The sequence below is a fragment of the Trichomycterus rosablanca genome, chromosome 6 (assembly GCF_030014385.1).
Source record: "Trichomycterus rosablanca isolate fTriRos1 chromosome 6, fTriRos1.hap1, whole genome shotgun sequence".
NCBI classification, from domain to species: domain Eukaryota; kingdom Metazoa; phylum Chordata; class Actinopteri; order Siluriformes; family Trichomycteridae; genus Trichomycterus; species Trichomycterus rosablanca.
In genome coordinates this window covers 20,081,557-20,100,433 of record NC_085993.1, presented here as the reverse complement: position 1 = coordinate 20,100,433, position 18,877 = coordinate 20,081,557, and the positions used below count along the sequence as shown (strand labels likewise).

The window sequence follows — 18,877 nt, the reverse complement described above, 5'->3', positions numbered from 1 at the left end:
AATCAGAATATGTGTAATGCTAACTGGCCCCTGGTTTTTATTGTGTTAGGCACATTTTTGGCTCACAGAAATGGTTAAATCTCATTCAATTTATTTTGACTTTAGAATAAAGTATTGCTCATTGTTTAGTAATAATATACAATTGAAAGTCTGAAAACAACTAGTCCTATTTTAAATTGGTTTGTAATTGAATACGGAGTTGAATCTTTGAAAAAAATTATATAAATTGATAGATTTTCTTTAGTATTTGTTATGGCCATACTTACCACTGTAAAAATATGGTACTGTAGCACTGTGAAACTGTAACAAGCTTATGATGAGCTATAATTTACAATGTCTTGTAAGCGGGCAGCTCGGTGGGTAGCACTGTTGCCTCACAGCAAGACGCTCCTGGGTTCGATTCCCAGGTGGAGCGGTCCAGGTCCTTTCCGTGTGGAGTTTGCATGTTCTCCCCGTGTCTGCGTGGGTTTTCTTCGGGAGCTCCGGTTTCCTCCCACAGTCCAAACAAAGACATGCAGTCAGGTAAATTGGAAATACATTTACATTTTTACATTTACGGCATTTACCAGATGCCTTTATCCAAAGCGACTTACAGTACTGTTACAATATACAATCTAAGCAATTGAGGGTTAAGGGCCTTGCTTAAGGGCCCAACAGCAGCAACCTGGCAGTGGTGGGGCTTGAACCAGCAACCTTATGACTACTAGTCCAGTACCTTAAGCACTAGGCTACGGCATGCTAGACACGAAAAATGTCCATGACTGTGTTTGATATAAAAAAAAAAATTAACTGGTGAATCTTGTCCTGTCATGAATGTAACCAAAGTGTAAAACATGATGTTAAAAATAAATAAATAACAATCTCTTAAATGTGTGTTTTAATAGAAAGGATAAGACTCAAGGAAATCTGACCTTTTAAGGAATTGGCATAGCCGATTGTCTTTTTTCCTTTCAATGTATGCTCATTCTATGAGTTTTAATAAAAGAAATATTACATTCAAAAACAGAAACATGTTTATTAGAAGTCTCAGACTTTTCACCCACACTGTATTTAATAATAATTAAGTTATTGATTTACTGGAGGCATACCTTGTAAGTTTTAGTTTTTGACCATAATGAGGCATCAACTGAAAAAAACCTCCTTAAATAAATATGGCTTTATACAACAAAGCTTGTATAAAGTTGTCATGTTGGAACAGTAAAAGACATTTTACACTGTTCCCCAACTGTTGGCACAAAGTTTGAATCACATAATTCTATTCACAATTTAATATATATTTCTAGAATAAATCAGCAAATCCAGACTCAGATGGTGAGACAGATGGTGCTAGCAACTAGCTCACCTGCTTGACTAAAAGCTGTGGCTATTTTAAACTACAAACTGAAATGAATTATATGCAAATTGAGGGGTTCGAAATATTCTTAACTGTGCCATTTAATTTCCGTTTGGTGTCTGAACCAAAAGCGATGAAAATATGTTGTTTGTGGTTGTTATTCAAGTGTTTCATTACTGCTTGCTTTTATTAAAAAACTTTTCTGAGCTCTCGAACCCAGACATTTGTCTGAATACCAAGTGGCAGAGTTGTGTTCTTTTAAAAACGTTTTACTCTTATTTCAATCTTATTTTGCCCTGTCTCAACTTTTTAAAGTGTGTTGCAGGCTTTAAATTTTGAATGTGTTTCTATTTACAAACTACAATGAAGTTGCTTTTAGTGCGTTTCAAACATTCCCAACTCTTCTGGAAATGGGGGTTGTATGCTGATGACCCAAAACATTAGGACCACCCAACTTTTACTTTGGGCAACACATCCCAACACATAAAAAAGTTTGATACACCAAGCATTGTGACTTGTTCCTCCCATCGCCAGAATTAAACTAATATGCAATTCGAGCCACAGAAGCCATTCTATTGGTTCAGACCAGACAAGATGTCTTCTCAACACCTTGCTGTTGTTCATGATTTATTCCTCCTTGGGTTACTGTCTTTTAGGTCTTTATGCCTCATTATTCAGGCAGTTGTAGCCTAGTGGTTAAGATCCTGGACTAGGGGGGCGCTCAGGTGGCGCAGCGGTAAAAACACACGCTGGAACCAGAGCTGGGATCTCGAATACATCGTATCGAATCTCAGCTCTGCCTGCTGGCTAAGGCTGAGCGGCCACATGAACAACGATCGGTTCAGATATGGGCGGGACTAAGCCGGATGGGGTCTCTCTCCCTCACTGTTGGCAAGACCCTTAACCCTCAATTGCTTAGACAATATATACTGTCCCAGTACTGTAAGTCGCTTTGAATAAAAAGCCTCTGCTAAACGCTGAAAATGTAAATATGCCTCTTTCAACAAGTGTACCTGTTTATATAGACATTTTCTATGAAATTTTAAGTTTGTGAGCATAATAACAGCATCTTTTTTTATTTTGAATTTATTTATGTTTTAAATGCTGGATCAGAAATACTTCGAGTATGTTTACTCATCTCTACTGAGCAACTCAAATCCTAGTCAATCATGGACCACTCCATTTGCGCCTGCAGTGCCACATTATTGTCTCGATGTTGAGTGTTTTGTTTTGTCTTGTCATATTGTAAGAATGCATTAACTTAATGCAAAGCGTCTATTGGGCAATGCTGTCGAGATGAAGCGCTCGGCCATCTGATCAGTAGCGCTCCTAAAGCTGCCATTTTCAAGACCTTTTTATTTCAAATGTGATGAATTGGCCCTGCAGCAACCTTCAATACATCCACATTCACACTTACACTTTTTTTTTTCTTTGTTCCTCTTCTCAGATTGTACTATCTGTTCACCATTTGTCCTCTGGAAATGATTCACCTGTGCTTTGGGGGCAGTTATGAATAGATGTACGCATCTGTTTGTCTGCGAGGGGTGGTGTGTGTTTAAGGCTGTGTGTGTGTGATGGCATTGCATAAAAAATGGTTGTAGGTGATGGCTGGCAGTGTTGGTTGACGTATGTCTGAAGAAGACTTCAGCTACTGTGACTAGATGGAAATGTGCATGTATAAGTTTAGTTTAAGAAAACAGTTATATAAAATAACATCTTCTGATTCAGGTTTTTGGGGGTCTATTTTGTTAGCCCACCACCGCTTAGATCCGGGTTTGAATTTCAGCAGGACTACCGACCATCTACACAGACATGACATGATATATTGATGGCCTGCCCAGGCTTTTCATGCCCTGTGCCCAGTGTTTCCCAGTAGAACCAAACCTACTGCGACCTGGACCAGGTTTTTTTATATATTTTTATATATATATATATATATATATATATATACAGTGGGGGAAATAAGTATTTGATCCCCTGCATTTGATCCCCTGCTGATTTTGTAAGTTTACCCCCTTACAAAGACTTGAACAGTCTATAATTTTTATGGAAGGTTTATTTTAACAGAGAGAGACAGAATATCAACAAAAAAATCCAGAAAAAAACATTAAATAAAAGTTATAAATTAATTTGTATTTAATTAAGGGAAATAAGTATTTGATCCCCTACCAACCAGCAAGAATTCTGACAACCACAGACCGATTATGTGCCCATGAGGCACACAAATCAGTCCTGTCCCTGTATAAAAGACTCCTGTCACAGAATCAGTTTCTTCCGTTCAAATCTCTCGACCACCATGGGCAAGACCAAAGAGCTATCAAAGGACGTCAGGGACAAGATTGTAGACCTGCACAAGGCTGGAATGGGCTACAAGACCATCAGCAAGAAGCTTGGTGAGAAAGAGACCACTGTTGGTGCGATAATTCGAAAATGGAAGAAATACAAGATCACAGTCAATCACCCTCACTCTGGAGCTCCATGCAAGATCTCACCTGGTGGGGTAAGAATGATTCTGAGAAAGGTGAGGTCAGTCCAGAATTACACGGGAGGAGCTTGTCAATGATCTCAAGGGAGCTGGGAGCAGAGAAATGCTGGATATGACCCCAAGAACACCATCCCCACTGGGCATTTCTCTGCCTCCAAACACGGCGAGTGGAGTTGATGCCAAAGAGCTCAATTTTGGTCTCATCTGACCATATCACATTCTCCCAAGCTTTCTCGGAATCATTCAGGTGTTCATTGGCAAACTTCAGACGGGCCTGTACATGAGCCTTCTTGAGCAAAGGGACTTTGCGGGCACTGCAGGATCTCAATCCATTACGGCGAAGTGTGTTACTAATGGTTTTCTTGGTGACTGTGCTCCCAGCTCCCTTGAGATCATTGACAAGCTCCTCCCGTGTAATTCTGGACTGACCTCACCTTTCTCAGAATCATTCTTACCCCACCAGGTGAGATCTTGCATGGAGCGCCAGAGTGAGGGTGATTGACTGTGATCTTGTATTTCTTCCATTTTTGAATTATCGCACCAACAGTGGTCTCTTTCTCACCAAGCTTCTTGCTGATGGTCTTGTAGCCCATTCCAGCCTTGTGCAGGTCTACAATCTTGTCCCTGACGTCCTTTGATAGCTCTTTGGTCTTGCCCATGGTGGTTGAGAGATTTGATTCTGTGACAGGAGTCTTTTATACAGGGACAGGACTAATTTGTGTGCCTCATGGGCACATAACCGGTCTGTGGGGGTCAGAATTCTTGCTGGTTGGTAGGGGATCAAATACTTATTTCCCTTAATTAAATACAAATTAATTTATAACTTTTATTTAATGTTTATTTCTGGATTTTTTGTTGATATTCTGTCTCTCTCTGTTAAAATAAAACTTCCATAAAAATTATAGACTGTTCAAGTCTTTGTAAGGGGGTAAACTTACAAAATCAGCAGGGGATCAAATACTTATTTCCCCCACTGTATATATATATATATTCCATTGTGTATCAACCTGTGGCCCACAACACATTCTGGCATTTATCTGTGCTGTAGGCCTGTTACGTTATATACTGTTTTAGCTGTGTGTGATCCATTGATCCATAGGACTGACTGTTGGCCATGGTTGTGAACCAGCTGATTCAAGTTTAAAACTACTTGTCTATCACTTTCCTATCTTTTAATCTCTTCCCTCGTAGATTGACTTCTCTGTCTATTTTCCCACATTTCTCCTGTGATTACATCTGCTAACGTTGTCATTAGTCAGTAGACATAATATAAACTAAGTATGTTAGTATTTATTGCAAACATTAATAATATGGCCCTTGTTGTGGTTCAGATCTGTTTTATTTCAAAAGTTTGATTTGGCTGGGAATGCACTAGGTCAAGGCTGGATCATATTCACACGTGTTTTGTCTGTAATGCAACAGGGAACATAAACCAACTTCACTTCTCACCTATGCAGTTTTATTAAATACATTCCGTAATCGCCATCTGCATTTTTGTATTCAGTGTTTTTGCTTGACTAAACTTGTTACTTATTGTTCTAATATGGTAATGTGTGGCTATTTCGTTCTCGCAGAAATTTCTTGATTAAGTTCCAAAAATAGCATGTGAGTCAAAAATGAAGGCATGATGAATCAATCACGATGTCAGAAAGAAAACAAAGTTTCCCCACCCACCGAATTTGTGCTGTACGGTGCTAAAGAAACAACAAAAAAACTTATGTTTTGACTAAGTGAAAACCACAGGCGAGGGAGAAGTTGAGAAAAGGCGAACTTTAGTTTCTGGTACTGTCAGCACATGGCTTGCCAAGAAAATTAGGATTGTAATATTGCACTGCTAAACCTCTGCATTACAGAAGCAAATTAGGGCTGTTAGTTTTAGTCATAAAGTTTTAGCAGTTACTAAATAGTTATATTTTTATAAATAAGTAAACAAACATGAAAAGATATACAAATTTTAATTATATATATATACAGTATATATATATATATATATATATATATATATATATATATATATACAGTATATCCTTTTCACATTCAATATACACACACACTTTCCATTTTATCAGCTCCACTTACCATATAGAAGCACTTTGTACAGTCTGATTAATTACTGACTGTAGTCCATCTGTTTCTCTACATGCTTTGTTAGCCCTCTTTCATGCTGTTCTTCAATGGTCAGGACTCTTCCAGGACCACTACAGAGCAGGTATTATTTAGGTGGTGGGTCATCCTCATCACTGCAGTGACACTGACATGGTGCTGGTGTGTTAGTGTGTGTTTGCTGGTATTAGTGGATGACACAGCAGTGCTGATGGAGTTTTTAAACACCTCACTGTCACTGCTGGACTGAGAATAGTCCACCAACCAAAAATATCCAGCCAACAGCGCCCCGTGGGCAGCATCCTGTGACCACTGATGAAGGTCTAGAAGATGACCGACTCAAACAGCAGCAATAGATGAGAGATCGTCTCTGACTCTACATCTACAAGGTGGACCAACTAGGTAGGAGTGTCTAATAGAGTGGACAGTGAGTGGACACGGTATTTAAAAACTCCAACAGCGCTGCTGTGCCTGATCCACTCATACCAGCACAACACACACTAACACACCACCACCATGTCAGTGTCACTGCAGTGCTGAGAATGATTCATCACCTAAATAATACCTGCTCTGTGGTGGTCCTGTGGGGGTTCTGACCATTGGCAAACAGGGTGAAAGTAGGCTAAAAAGGTATGTAGAGAAACAGATGGACTACAGTCAGTAATTGTAGCGCTACAAAGTGCTTCTGTATGGTAAGTGGAGCTGATAAAACGGACAGTGAGTGTAGAAACAAGGTGGTTGTTTTAATGTTATGGCTGATCAGCATATATATATATATATATATATATACACCTTCTAAAACATGTCAGTTGGTGGATAGGGATTATCTTGTCAAGTGGGTGAATGTACCGTGGCCTATCTCTACTTAACTTAGTGTTTTGGGAAGGATCTTGATCCACCTCGACACTAATTAGGATGATTATTGAGGACAAAGAAATTAATGGACATACATGATATTTATATATTACTCGTTTAGTAAAGATTGGCTCATTGTGTGTGTGTGTGTGTGTGTGTGTGTGTGTGTGTGTGTGTGTGTGTGTGTGTGTGTGTGTGTGTGTGTGTGTGTGTGTGTGTATCGTCCTGAGGATGAAGGTTGTTGCCCAGGGCACCAGCTGTTGGCTGTTAACTTTCACACCTGCTCAGTTCAACCTCTTTAAGTAAACAGCCGATTAAGTTTAGTCAGAGGACAAAAACTACAAATATTCTTTAAACTGGAGATAAGGTCGCTGTCTTAAAAGATGTATTGATGGTATTCTTTTTGCTGATCTGTATTGCAGTGAATCCAGAGCCTCTTCTATAAACACTAAGGGCTAAATGTACTATGGTTTTTGTTATTCTATGTTTTACATGCAGTTTTTCTGCCAATTTTTAGCTTCGGTTTGCCCAGGTTCTACAGGAAGAACTTTGTTTGCCATGTATGAAACTGGTATTTGGTATCTGAGTGCAAGCTCAGGTCATGATGCACATCTCTTCCTCACACATATGCAGATAAGGGTGCAGGGCACAAAGAGCGGAAAGTCTGCACAAAAAAGGTGAAAATATTGAGTCTTTGCCTTAATGATATATTCTGTTAAATTTTAGACTTTAAGTCTAATTTCTAACTTCATCCAAACCGGCTGTAAATTATCCACAGCTTTGGTGCTGTGATTTTTTTGGGTTTACTGGGTTTGGGATTGCTTACAGACTTCTTTATATTGACTGGTCACATTTATTATAATCTTTATTTTTATTTAAAACCCCAGCTCATCCCTTTACAAACAGACATGATTGGCTATGTCTGGGGGGAGGTGTAGGGGTCTGATTGTTCTGTCTGGAGTATGTTACTGCATTGCGCTGAATTATTATTATTATTATAAAGAATCTAAATGTACTCACTTTATGCAAGATGGGAATACACTATGAACTGTGTAATACTGTTGCATTTTCATTCCAACTAACAGTTAATGGAATGCACTTAGATTTTCTTGGGGTCTGATTATTATTTTATTGTTATTATAATTATTATGCATAAGAAAATAATACAACTTATACTGTTGATGTGAAAATAGCATTAATTATTTTGTTAACTTTAGCACTGAGAAAGAAAGAGTGAGTATGAGAGAGAGGGAGGATAGAGATGCGAGGAACAGCGCAGACTTGAATTGTGTGTCTGCTAAATTTATCATGAGGCCTTTGGGAGCACTGAAATGAGAACAGTGGCCTATTACTGCTAAGAAGGTGTTTTATTGGGAATATGCCCACATGCTACCCACGGGAGAAGACGGGACATGGTTGTGTGTGTGTGTGCGTGTGTCTGATCATATCTGTAAGTGTTCGGTATGAGGGTGAATATATGATCCCTCTTTATGTTTGCATGCTGTTATGCTTATTTACCAAGGTGTCACATTTGACAGTCAAGATATCTCAGTCGAAAGATTGTCACATGAAGAACACTTTATTGTGTGTGTGTGTGTGTGTGTGTGTGTATATATACTGTATATATACAGTGTATCACAAAAGTGAGTACACCCCTCACATTTCTGCAAATATTTCATTATATCTTTTCATGGGACAACACTATAGACATGAAACTTGGATATAACTTAGAGTAGTCAGTGTACAGCTTGTATAGCAGTGTAGATTTACTGTCTTCTAAAAATAACTCAACACACAGCCATTAATGTCTAAATAGCTGGCAACATAAGTGAGTACACCCCACAGTGAACATGTCCAAATTGTGCCCAAATGTGTCGTTGTCCCTCCCTGGTGTCATGTGTCAAGGTCCCAGGTGTAAATGGGGAGCAGGGCTGTTAAATTTGGTGTTTTGGGTACAATTCTCTCATACTGGCCACTGGATATTCAACATGGCACCTCATGGCAAAGGACTCTCTGAGGATGTGAGAAATAGAATTGTTGCTCTCCACAAAGATGGCCTGGGCTATAAGAAGATTGCTAACACCCTGAAACTGAGCTACAGCATGGTGGCCAAGGTCATACAGCGGTTTTCCAGGACAGGTTCCACTCGGAACAGGCTTCGCCAGGGTCGACCAAAGAAGTTAAGTCCACGTGTTCGGCGTCATATCCAGAGGTTGGCTTTAAAAAATAGACACATGAGTGCTGCCAGCATTGCTGCAGAGGTTGAAGACGTGGGAGGTCAGCCTGTCAGTGCTCAGACCATACGCCGCACACTGCATCAACTCGGTCTGCATGATCGTCATCCCAGAAGGAAGCTGACGCACAAGAAAGCCCGCAAACAGTTTGCTGAAGACAAGCAGTCCAAGAACATGGATTACTGGAATGCCCTGTGGTCTGACGAGACCAAGATAAACTTGTTTGGCTCAGATGGTGTCCAGCATGTGTGGCGGCGCCCTGGTGAGAAGTACCAAGACAACTGTATCTTGCCTACAGTCAAGCATGGTGGTGGTAGCATCATGGTCTTGGGCTGCATGAGTGTTGCTGGCACTGGGGAGCTGCAGTTCATTGAGGGAAACATGAATTCCAACATGTACTGTGACATTCTGAAACAGAGCATGATCCCCTCACTTCGAAAACTGGGCCTCATGGCAGTTTTCCAACAGGATAACGACCCCAAACACAACCTCCAAGATGACAACTGCCTTGCTGAGGAAGCTGAAGGTAAAGGTGATGGACTAAACCCAATTGAGCACCTGTGGCACATCCTCAAGTGGAAGGTGGAGGAGTTCAAGGTGTCTAACATCCACCAGCTCCGTGATGTCATCATGGAGGAGTGGAAGAGGATTCCAGTAGCAACCTGTGCAGCTCTGGTGAATTCCATGCCCAGGAGGGTTAAGGCAGTGCTGGATAATAATGGTGGTCACACAAAATATTGACACTTTGGGCACAATTTGGACATGTTCACTGTGGGGTGTACTCACTTATGTTGCCAGCTATTTAGACATTAATGGCTGTGTGTTGAGTTATTTTCAGAAGACTGTAAATCTACACTGCTATACAAGTTGTACACCGACTACTGTAAGTTATATCCAAGTTTTATTTCTATAGTGTTGTCCCATGAAAAGATATAATAAAATATTTGCAGAAATGTGAGGGGTGTACTCACTTTTGTGATACACTGTATATATATATATATATATATATATATATATATATATATATACATATAAATACATTGATCAGTCATAAAGCCATAACATTAAAACCACTTTTTCCATTTTATCAGCTCCACTTACCATATAGGAGCACTTTGTAGTTCTACAATTACTGACTGTAGTCCATCTGTTACTCTACATACCTTTGTTCTTCAATGGTCAGGACCCCACAGGACCAACACAGAGTAGGTATTATTTAGATGGTGAATCATTCTCAGCCCTGCAGTGACAATGGCATGGTGGTGGTGTGTTCGTGTGTGTTGTGCTGGTATGAGTGGATCAGACACAGCAGCGCTGCTGGAGTTTTTAAATACCATGTCCACTCACTGTCCACTCTATTACACACTCCTACCTAGTTGGTTCACCTTGTAGATGTAAAGTCAGAGACGGACGATCGCTCATCTATTGCTGCTGTTTGAGTCGGTCATCTTCTAGACCTTCATCAGTGGTCACAGGACGCTGCCCACGGGGCGCTGTTGGCTGGATGTTTTTGGTTGGTGGACTATTCTTAGTTCAGCAGTGACAGTGAGGTGTTTAAAAACTCCAGCAGCGCTGCTGTGTCTGATCCACTCATACCAGCACGACACACACTAACACACCACCACCATGTCAGTGTCATCGCAGTGTTGAGAATGATCCACCCAAATAATACAGTCCTGACCACTGGGACAGTCCTGACCACTGAAGAACAGCATGAAAGGGGGCTAACAAATCATACAGACAAACAGATGGACTACAGTCAGTAATTGTAGAACTACAAAGCGCTTCTATATGGTAAGTGGAGCTGAAATGATTCATCTTGGTCTAATTTCTTTACATCACAAAAACCAGCCATTGTAACTGGGGTGTTTTATATCTTTTATATCTGGGGACTTTTTATATCCACTGTAAAATGCCAGATTTTTTTGCAGCTGTTTGTTGTTACCCTCACTGAAATTTATGTTTATATATCTGCATGTGTTTATTATGAACAGAACACGTGATTCGTCAGATCTATGTGAAAGGCAGGATCGGTTACAGCAGGTCGTCTGTTGTTTGCATGTTGTTTTAGTTTGAGAGGCGTGAACTGTGCTTTAAAAGAGGGGATTCATTTTTACATAGTCTTTGCAGAGTGTGAACATGGCACTGAGAAACGTGTTGTTGCATTTAGGAGCATCGAAAAAAGTAATCATAAAGATGACTAGAACGGTAGATTAGAACGGGAGCAAATAGAACAAAATAAAAAAGTTAACTGATCTATATCCAGGAATACATGAAGAGAATAAAGGACAAGGCTATAGAATAAAATAGAATACATGAACATATAAGAATGAAAATAACAGAATAGTATAAATGTAATGAATCAATTGAATGTAATAAAATAATAAAATTGAAAATAGTAATTAGTGATTACAAATAATAAAATGGAAAAAAAAGAAAATAGAAACACACACACATGCACATACATGCATCAAATATGTAGGATAATAGAAAGAACAAAAGAAAATGGGTTTCATTTCATTTAATGAAATGGGATTTAATTAAATTGAAACAAAATGAAACTCAAATTAAAACAGTATGGAATAAAATAGAACTCTGTAAATTGAGTCTGGGTTTGATCCCCAGGTGGGGCGGTCGGGGTCCTTTCTGTGTGGAGTTTGCATGTTCTCCCCGTGTCTGCGTAGGTTTCCTCCGGGTGCTCCGGTTTCCTCCCGCAGTCCAAAGACATGCAAGTGAGGTAAATTGGAGACACAAAATTGTCCATGACTGTGTTTGATATAACCTTGTGAACTGATTAACCTTGTGTGTAATGAGTAACTACTGTTTCCTGTCATGAATGTAACCAAAGTGTAAAACATGACGTTAAAATCCTAATAAACAAACTTTAAAATATAGTGTTATAGAAAAGAACAGAACAAGCTGTAAAGTTAAAACACATTGATTTAAAATAAATTGTAATAAATTGGTCCGGGTCCTTTCTGTCTGGAGTTTGCATGTTCTCCCCGTGTCTGCGTGGGTTTCCTCCGGTGTCCTCCCACAGTTCAAAAACATCCAGTCAGGTTAATTGGAGACACTGAATTGCCCTACTGGATGAATGTGTGTGTGTGTGTCTGCCCAGGGTGTTACTGTGTGCCTTGCGCTCATTGAAAAGCTGGGATAGGCTCCAGCACCCCCCCCCCCCCAAACCCGCCGCCCTGATTGGATAAGCGAGCGAGTGAGTGAGTGGTAATTATAATAGCTGAACAGAATTATATGGAATAAAATATAAATTGTACTGACTAGATAAATACTACAAAATAAATGCTCCTCGTTCTTGCAAGCCAAGGTGATTTAAAACTTACTGAGCTCTACATACAACAGATCACTATATAGTATTAACACAACAATAGATTTCATTGAAATCACATGCTGCACTTTATCATCTGAACATGTGATGGTGTAAATCATGTCACCTACATACATGTGGCATTGAGCAACCTATTTGCAGAGCTGTGATGATATTGTGTCGGATATGGTAAATGAAGTGCAGAATATTTCTCACATAATTATACAGTTAGTATTTACACCACATAGTCTAAAATGATTTTATTAGTATCAACAGCAACATTTCAGTATAAGTATCATACCAGGTACTAGTACTAGATCGTGTCTATTGCAGTAAACAGCAGTTTTACCAGTGCAAGGAGTGAATGAGAGTCAGTTCTTTCAGATGGGAATCTGTTTAGTGATATGGAATTGACCAGTAGGGGGCAGGATCTAGTATTTTTTCTCTGCTGTTTTTTTAAATCCTGTAAACCTGATATGTGTGAACTAAGTACACGTATGCAGTGCTGTGACATGATGACTGTCTTTATCCTGTTTGAGTGAAGCTTAATGAGCTGCTTTGGCAGGTGGTGATTTTAGTAAAAGTGAAAGTCAGTGTGGTCAGTTGTTGGAGCAGCTTTTTCAGGAGTAATCACTTATTCACTTAAAGTAAATGTCCTGGTATGAGTAGGGTATAAGTCACAGTTTATTAAAGGTCATCTTGGAAAGATGAAAAGAATGTATGTGTCTTTTTAAACATGGTGTTTACTTTTCTGATGAAAGAAAGAGGAATTTTAAAGTGTAATTATGTACAAAGCTCTAAAACTTGCTTCAGATAGTAAATTGTAAGATAACAACTAAATTTTCTTCAATCATACAATACCTGCCCATACACTTCATCAGTTAATGTTTTTCAAAAGTAGACATGAGTGGGATTTCAGTATCTGACTCTCGGTTCACACCTTCATTCTAGCTAGTTATTGAGTATGAATATTTGTATTGTGGGCTCAGATGGCACAATTGTCTATTACAGTAGCCCACTCATGCTGAGATCTGTGCTCAAATGCCAGTAGTGCTATCGGCCAGCAGGCGGGCATCTACGCAGACATGATTAGCTAGGTATGAAGGAAGGGGGTGGCCGAAGTCCTGGGACGAATTGACTCTTCTACTTAGAGCAGCAAAGGTGCTTGAAATAAACCAGCCACTATTTTGACTGGGTCCCAAATCACATACAGCTGTAGTAAATAATGCAGTAAAAGTGTCATACCAGAAGATGTTTGTTGTTTGCTGTTTAAGACATGCTTCATCCATCGTCTGTTAATCATTTAAATATAAATTATATATAGCTTAAAGTGTCTTGTTACACATTTGTTTGTGTCCATTTTTTTTGCCAACCCATCTCTGCACTGGGTCTAATACACAAATACACCCTGAACAGGGTGCCAATGTAGGGGCAAATGAGCACAGCCCATCCTTTTTCTTCATATTTTTGGGAGGTGGGGAAAAGGTGGGGAGTACCTTGAGGACACCCATGCAGCCACAGTAACAACAGAAACTTCTTACACACTCACCAGAGACGAGTATCGAACCCAGGTCCCTGGAACTCATTTTGCTTTATGGAACTCACTCTAACTGCTGTGCTACCTCATGTTCTTTTAGTATTACATATTGGAATGAAAATTATTTTTGCATGATGTAAATCACTCTATTAGGGGCGGCACGGTGGCTTGGTGGGTAGCACTGTTGCCTCACGGCAAGAAGGTCCTGGGTTCGATCCCCAGGTGCGGGCGGTCCAGGTCCTTTCTGTGTGGAGCTCCGGTTTCCTCTCACAGTCCAAAGACATGCAAGTGAGGTGAATTGGAGATACAACATTGTCCAGGACTGTGTTCAATATAACCTTGTGAACTGATGAATCTTGTGTAATGAGTAACTACCGTTCCTGTCATGAATGTAACCAAAGTGTAAAACATGACGTTAAAATCCTAATAAACGAACAAACAAATCACTCTATTAAACTGGAACGAGTTTCTCAAGTTCTCCCCAGGTTTGTCTGGGGTTCCCCCTGATATCCTGATTTACACCACGGCCAAAAGCATGCAGAAGGTGGAATAGAGTGAGCGAGTGAGTGAATGGGTAGGTGTGTGATGTCTATGTCTTTAGGGCAGTTGTAGCCTAGTGGTTAAGATTCTGGACTAGTAATTGAAAGGTCTCTGGTTTAAGCCCCAGCACTGCCAGGTTGCCAGTGTTGGGCCCTTCAGCAAGGCCCTTAACCCTTAGTTGCTTAGACAGTATACTGTCACAGGATAAAAGCGTCTGCTAAGTGAGAAAAATGTAAATGTCCTTTAATGGATTGGTTCCCTGTCCAGGGTGTGTTAGTGTCTTGCTTTTAATGTTCTGGGTGTCTTTACACTTGATCAGGACAAAGCACTTGATGATGATGAATTAATGTTTATTTTTTAAATGAAACACTGTGCATTGTTCTATGATGAGTTCTTGAATGCGATCTAGAATCACTAATGTAATGGAAGTTAACTGTTTAATGGTACTTTAGTTTTTGGCCAATTCTTATTTTCTAGGGTAGCACTATCGCCTCACAGCAAGAAGGTCCTGGGTTCAATCCCCAGGTGAGGTAGTCCGGGTCCTTTCTGTGTCGAGTTTGCATGTTCTTCCCGTGTCTGCGTGGGTTTCCTCCGGGAGCTCCGGTTTCTTCCCACAATCCAAAGACATGCAAGTGAGATGAATTGGAGATACAAAATTGTCCATTTCCATTAAAGACTTAAACTTATGAGTCTTGTGTAGCCAGTAAATGCCTATTCTGTCATGAATGTACCCAAAGTGTAAAACATGATGTTAAAATCCTAATAAATAAAAAAAATTAATAAAACACTGTGCATTGTTCTATGATGAGTTCTTGTATGCGATGTAGAATCAGTAATTTAATGGAAGTTTAATGGTACTTTTTGACAATTCTTATTTCTTATAAGACAAAAAAACAAGATATTATTATTAGAGTTATAAAAACTGCTTACCCGTAAGATGGTGTACTCTATACATCATATACAATCGAAACAGTTTGTACATATTTTGGTCTCATTTAAAATGTAGGCAACTAGTAAGAGAACAATAAGCCTCACAGCAGGGTAGCTCCTTCTTTTCTTTTTTTATGTTTTATACTCTTGTTTTCTGCTGCTTCTCCCCCTGCCTTATTCTCTCTTGGCCACATAGACCTGTTTACTTATCTGTTGTTTAATTAAAGGGGCTCCTTTCTTCAGACTTTCATTGTTTCACGAGCACGCAGCGAACCCCCGCTTGGGTCAAAGGGTTAACAGCCGTCAACTGTGGAGCTTTTTTTTCTACTCTGTCTTTTTTTCAGCGGCCCCACACAAAGACATCGCTTCACCTGCACCCCCCCCCCCTCTACTCAAAACACACACACACACCCACACACACACACACCCAGCCTGCGGCGGCCCCCGCTGCTGCTTGTGTCCCCATTTGAATTGATTATGTTTAGAGCTCCGCTTGTGATTGGTGGAGAAAGGGCGTGGTTGATTGGATAGTTTTGTATCTTGTCAGTCGGGCAGTAAGCTCGCAAGTGCAATGTGTCCATATCCCCGGGAAGAAGGCTGGAGACTCGCAGCCCACACATACACACACACACATACACACTCACGCTGTAAGCGTAAACACCTCTCCCCTCTCTCTCTCTGTGTGTTTCTCTCTCTTTCATACTCTCTCTCTCTTACTCACTGGCTCTCACGGCGAGACTCGCGTGTTCCTTGATTCTGTGATCGGCCCCGGCGCTCTGCTTCTGTTTGCCCTGCCAGCTAAATGGAGTTTGTCAGGTTTGTCAATATGATTGATTCTCTAATTGTTCATGCTTGCTTTTTTTTAGGTCTTTCCTTTTTGTAAATTTTGAACTATTGAATTTAAAGGGAAAAGAAATGGTGGGAGAGTTTTGTGTGTAGGTGTGAGTGTGTGTGAGTGAGTGTGTGCGCACACAAAAGTGTGAGTTGAGTGTTATCTCAGAGTGTAAAAGCTGACTTAAGATGGACAGTCTCATCACCTGTAGGTTCTACACAGGTTCCTCTCTGGATTTTAAGCACATTTTGGGAGTGGTTCAAAGTTGTTGTGTCTGTGTGTTAGTCTGTGGATAAGTTTGTACATGTGGTGGTCTGATCTCATCCCAGATATTGGCATAGTGGCCAGTGCTGGCCTAAAGTGCTGGATCAGTGCTGGATCATGATCCGATTAGATTTTATAGATAGTTAATTTGTTCTATTTATCTGATGTGGACTGACATGACAGACTGTCCACAGGGCATCCTGAAGCTATGAGTATAGAAGTAGTATCAGAATTGACTTAGTGTTAGAGATGTGTTATAGGTACAGGATTGTGACATTATTTAAATGAGGAGTTTGACTGTGACAGACACTAACTTGAAACTAACTTAAAAAAAAACCTTTAAATCTTTATATAGATCTAGATTGTTTATATTGTTTACGGTAGTTAGACTTCATTTATATAGAGAGTAGACTTATTATGTGCATGCAGTGTGTACTTGTGTGCTTATATACAGGTATTAACTAACAAAGTCAGGAGGGTAAAAGCTCCCTGCCTGTGCTTATCTATAGCATGTATCATTCCGGCAGGAGGGAGAACTTTTAGTAGTTCACCAGCATGCCATTGTGTTGCTCTGTGTTGCGTGTGTGTGTGAGTGAGACCAAGGGCAGTAGGTGACTGTCCAGAAGTGTGTAGAAAATGCAACCGTAAAGTGTTTCATAAACAATAAATGCCTATTGTCCTTCTGGGAACGGCCAAGATCACCAGATGTTGTAATGTATAGTGCAAATTGTAACCTTTTTGCATTGTTTATTTGGCATAGTTCTGCTCATGTGTACTTTATTCATGTGAATTTAAGTACACATTTAGATAAAGTGAACTCATCGCATGGCTTTATCAGTGTGTGGAAAAGTTTAGCTTTTTATGCAGTAGTAACAGGAAAAGTGAAGCCTTATAATGCCTTTATAATAAGGGACATGTTTACTTGTATTTCAGTAAGACAAAGAAAAAACTGATCAATCTTTACAGAGAATTCCGGTCTTTCTTCTGTGTCGTGGGTGTATTTATTGACAAGCACCTGAAAGAAAGGAAGTCGTATTAACTGCTGTATTAACACGGCTGGGTGGTAATTCAATACACTTGATTAGAACGTTAAAAGGCAGTTGTTTAGTGATTGTTTAAGCAAATATAATGTAAATTTCTAACTGCTCACAAAATGTAACAATCTGTAACAATTAAAGTTAAACTGTAGTTTAAAACTGAACTTGCACACGTGGATCTTTTAGTTTAGTTCATTACAATTTTATTCACCAAAACCACAGGTATTGTCCTGTCTGTGAACAAAGTGAACATGATAAATAAGTGCAAAAAAATGGGTTATTATATGAAAGCTTGTTAACTGTTACTTTTGTTGCCTTTTAAAAGTGTACTCTAATTGTATTCAGAATACTTATTATGTATTGTAAGTGGTGTTAGTGACAACATTTAGGGCATTGTGTTCAGCATTAAACCATTTCTAATATTCCACTCAAACTTTATATGAGCAGCACACCGAAGCAGCTCTGAACTCTTCCCTGTTTGAATTTCCCTCAAGTCCTCCGTGAATTTTAGCAACACATTTCCGAACAGATTTCCCTGTCAGCATGCTATTATTGCATCTCTAACATACAATCAGAAAATACTAAAGCTGTAAGCCTCTGAGCTGGGGCAGTTCAGCATGTGGTCGTGGCGCACGCTCGCGGTTCTGAACTGGCAGCAGCCGTCCGGGGTCGGACGTCAGGCAGACAGGGTAAAGCGAGTGTGTAAAGGTGTGTGGAAACTATAGGTGAAGCCGGTGTGGTTTGAAGGCTGATACCCTCCAGCTGTGCCCCTTGCTTTGACGGAGAGAGCAAGCGAGATGATTGCACCGACACTTTGTAATCAGACTTGATTTATGGTTCATCAGCAGTGCATTAGAAGCCTGTCTGCATTAGCTGCAGCTCAACGCCGACTGACGCCACCAACACCTGTCATTTTTGCTTCGTGACGGAATGTTCTGGAGAGAAACCAAAGGAATGTGTACTAAACACGAGTACAAGAGTGTGAATAGAAGTTCCATAGCATTTCTCACTTTATTCTTTAAATAGAAAAGTACTTTGCTTCCACATTCGAACATACTGTAAAAAAGAACTTAATATTAAAAAATGGCACATGAAGAGGGAAAGCAGCTTGGTATTGAGACGCCAAGGCCAGTTCTTCTCCCTTTTCATTACAAACATATCCTGGGAGCATTTGTTTTCCCAGTTTTAAGAATCATTTGCTTTCTTTATTTTTTCCCTCCCAACGTTCCCCCAGGATGCACCCCAGGTGAGAAGCACTATATATATACTATCGTGACAAATAGTGCCGCACGGCAACTTTTTGTACAGGAAAAAAAGAATTGCCTACAATTTAGCCCAAGCAACTTTCTGGGATTTTTTTGTGTGTGTAGACACACACTTACATATAATATATATAACATTT

General features: G+C 39.9%; 1 protein-coding gene across 5 annotated transcripts in view; it reads left to right on the top strand.

Annotated features, from left to right (window-relative positions):
- Window positions 1–18,877, top strand: part of foxp1b (forkhead box P1b) — a 323,816-nt gene that overhangs the window by 236,204 nt on the left and 68,735 nt on the right. The window contains exon 1 of one of the 5 annotated variants that reach the window (XM_062997546.1): window positions 16,007–16,158. The exons of the other annotated variants lie outside the window; for them this stretch is intronic. The gene's annotated coding sequence lies outside the window, so the exon portion shown is untranslated. Of the gene's footprint in view, window positions 1–16,006; window positions 16,159–18,877 lie in introns of those variants that run through there. 5 annotated transcript variants of the gene reach the window in all.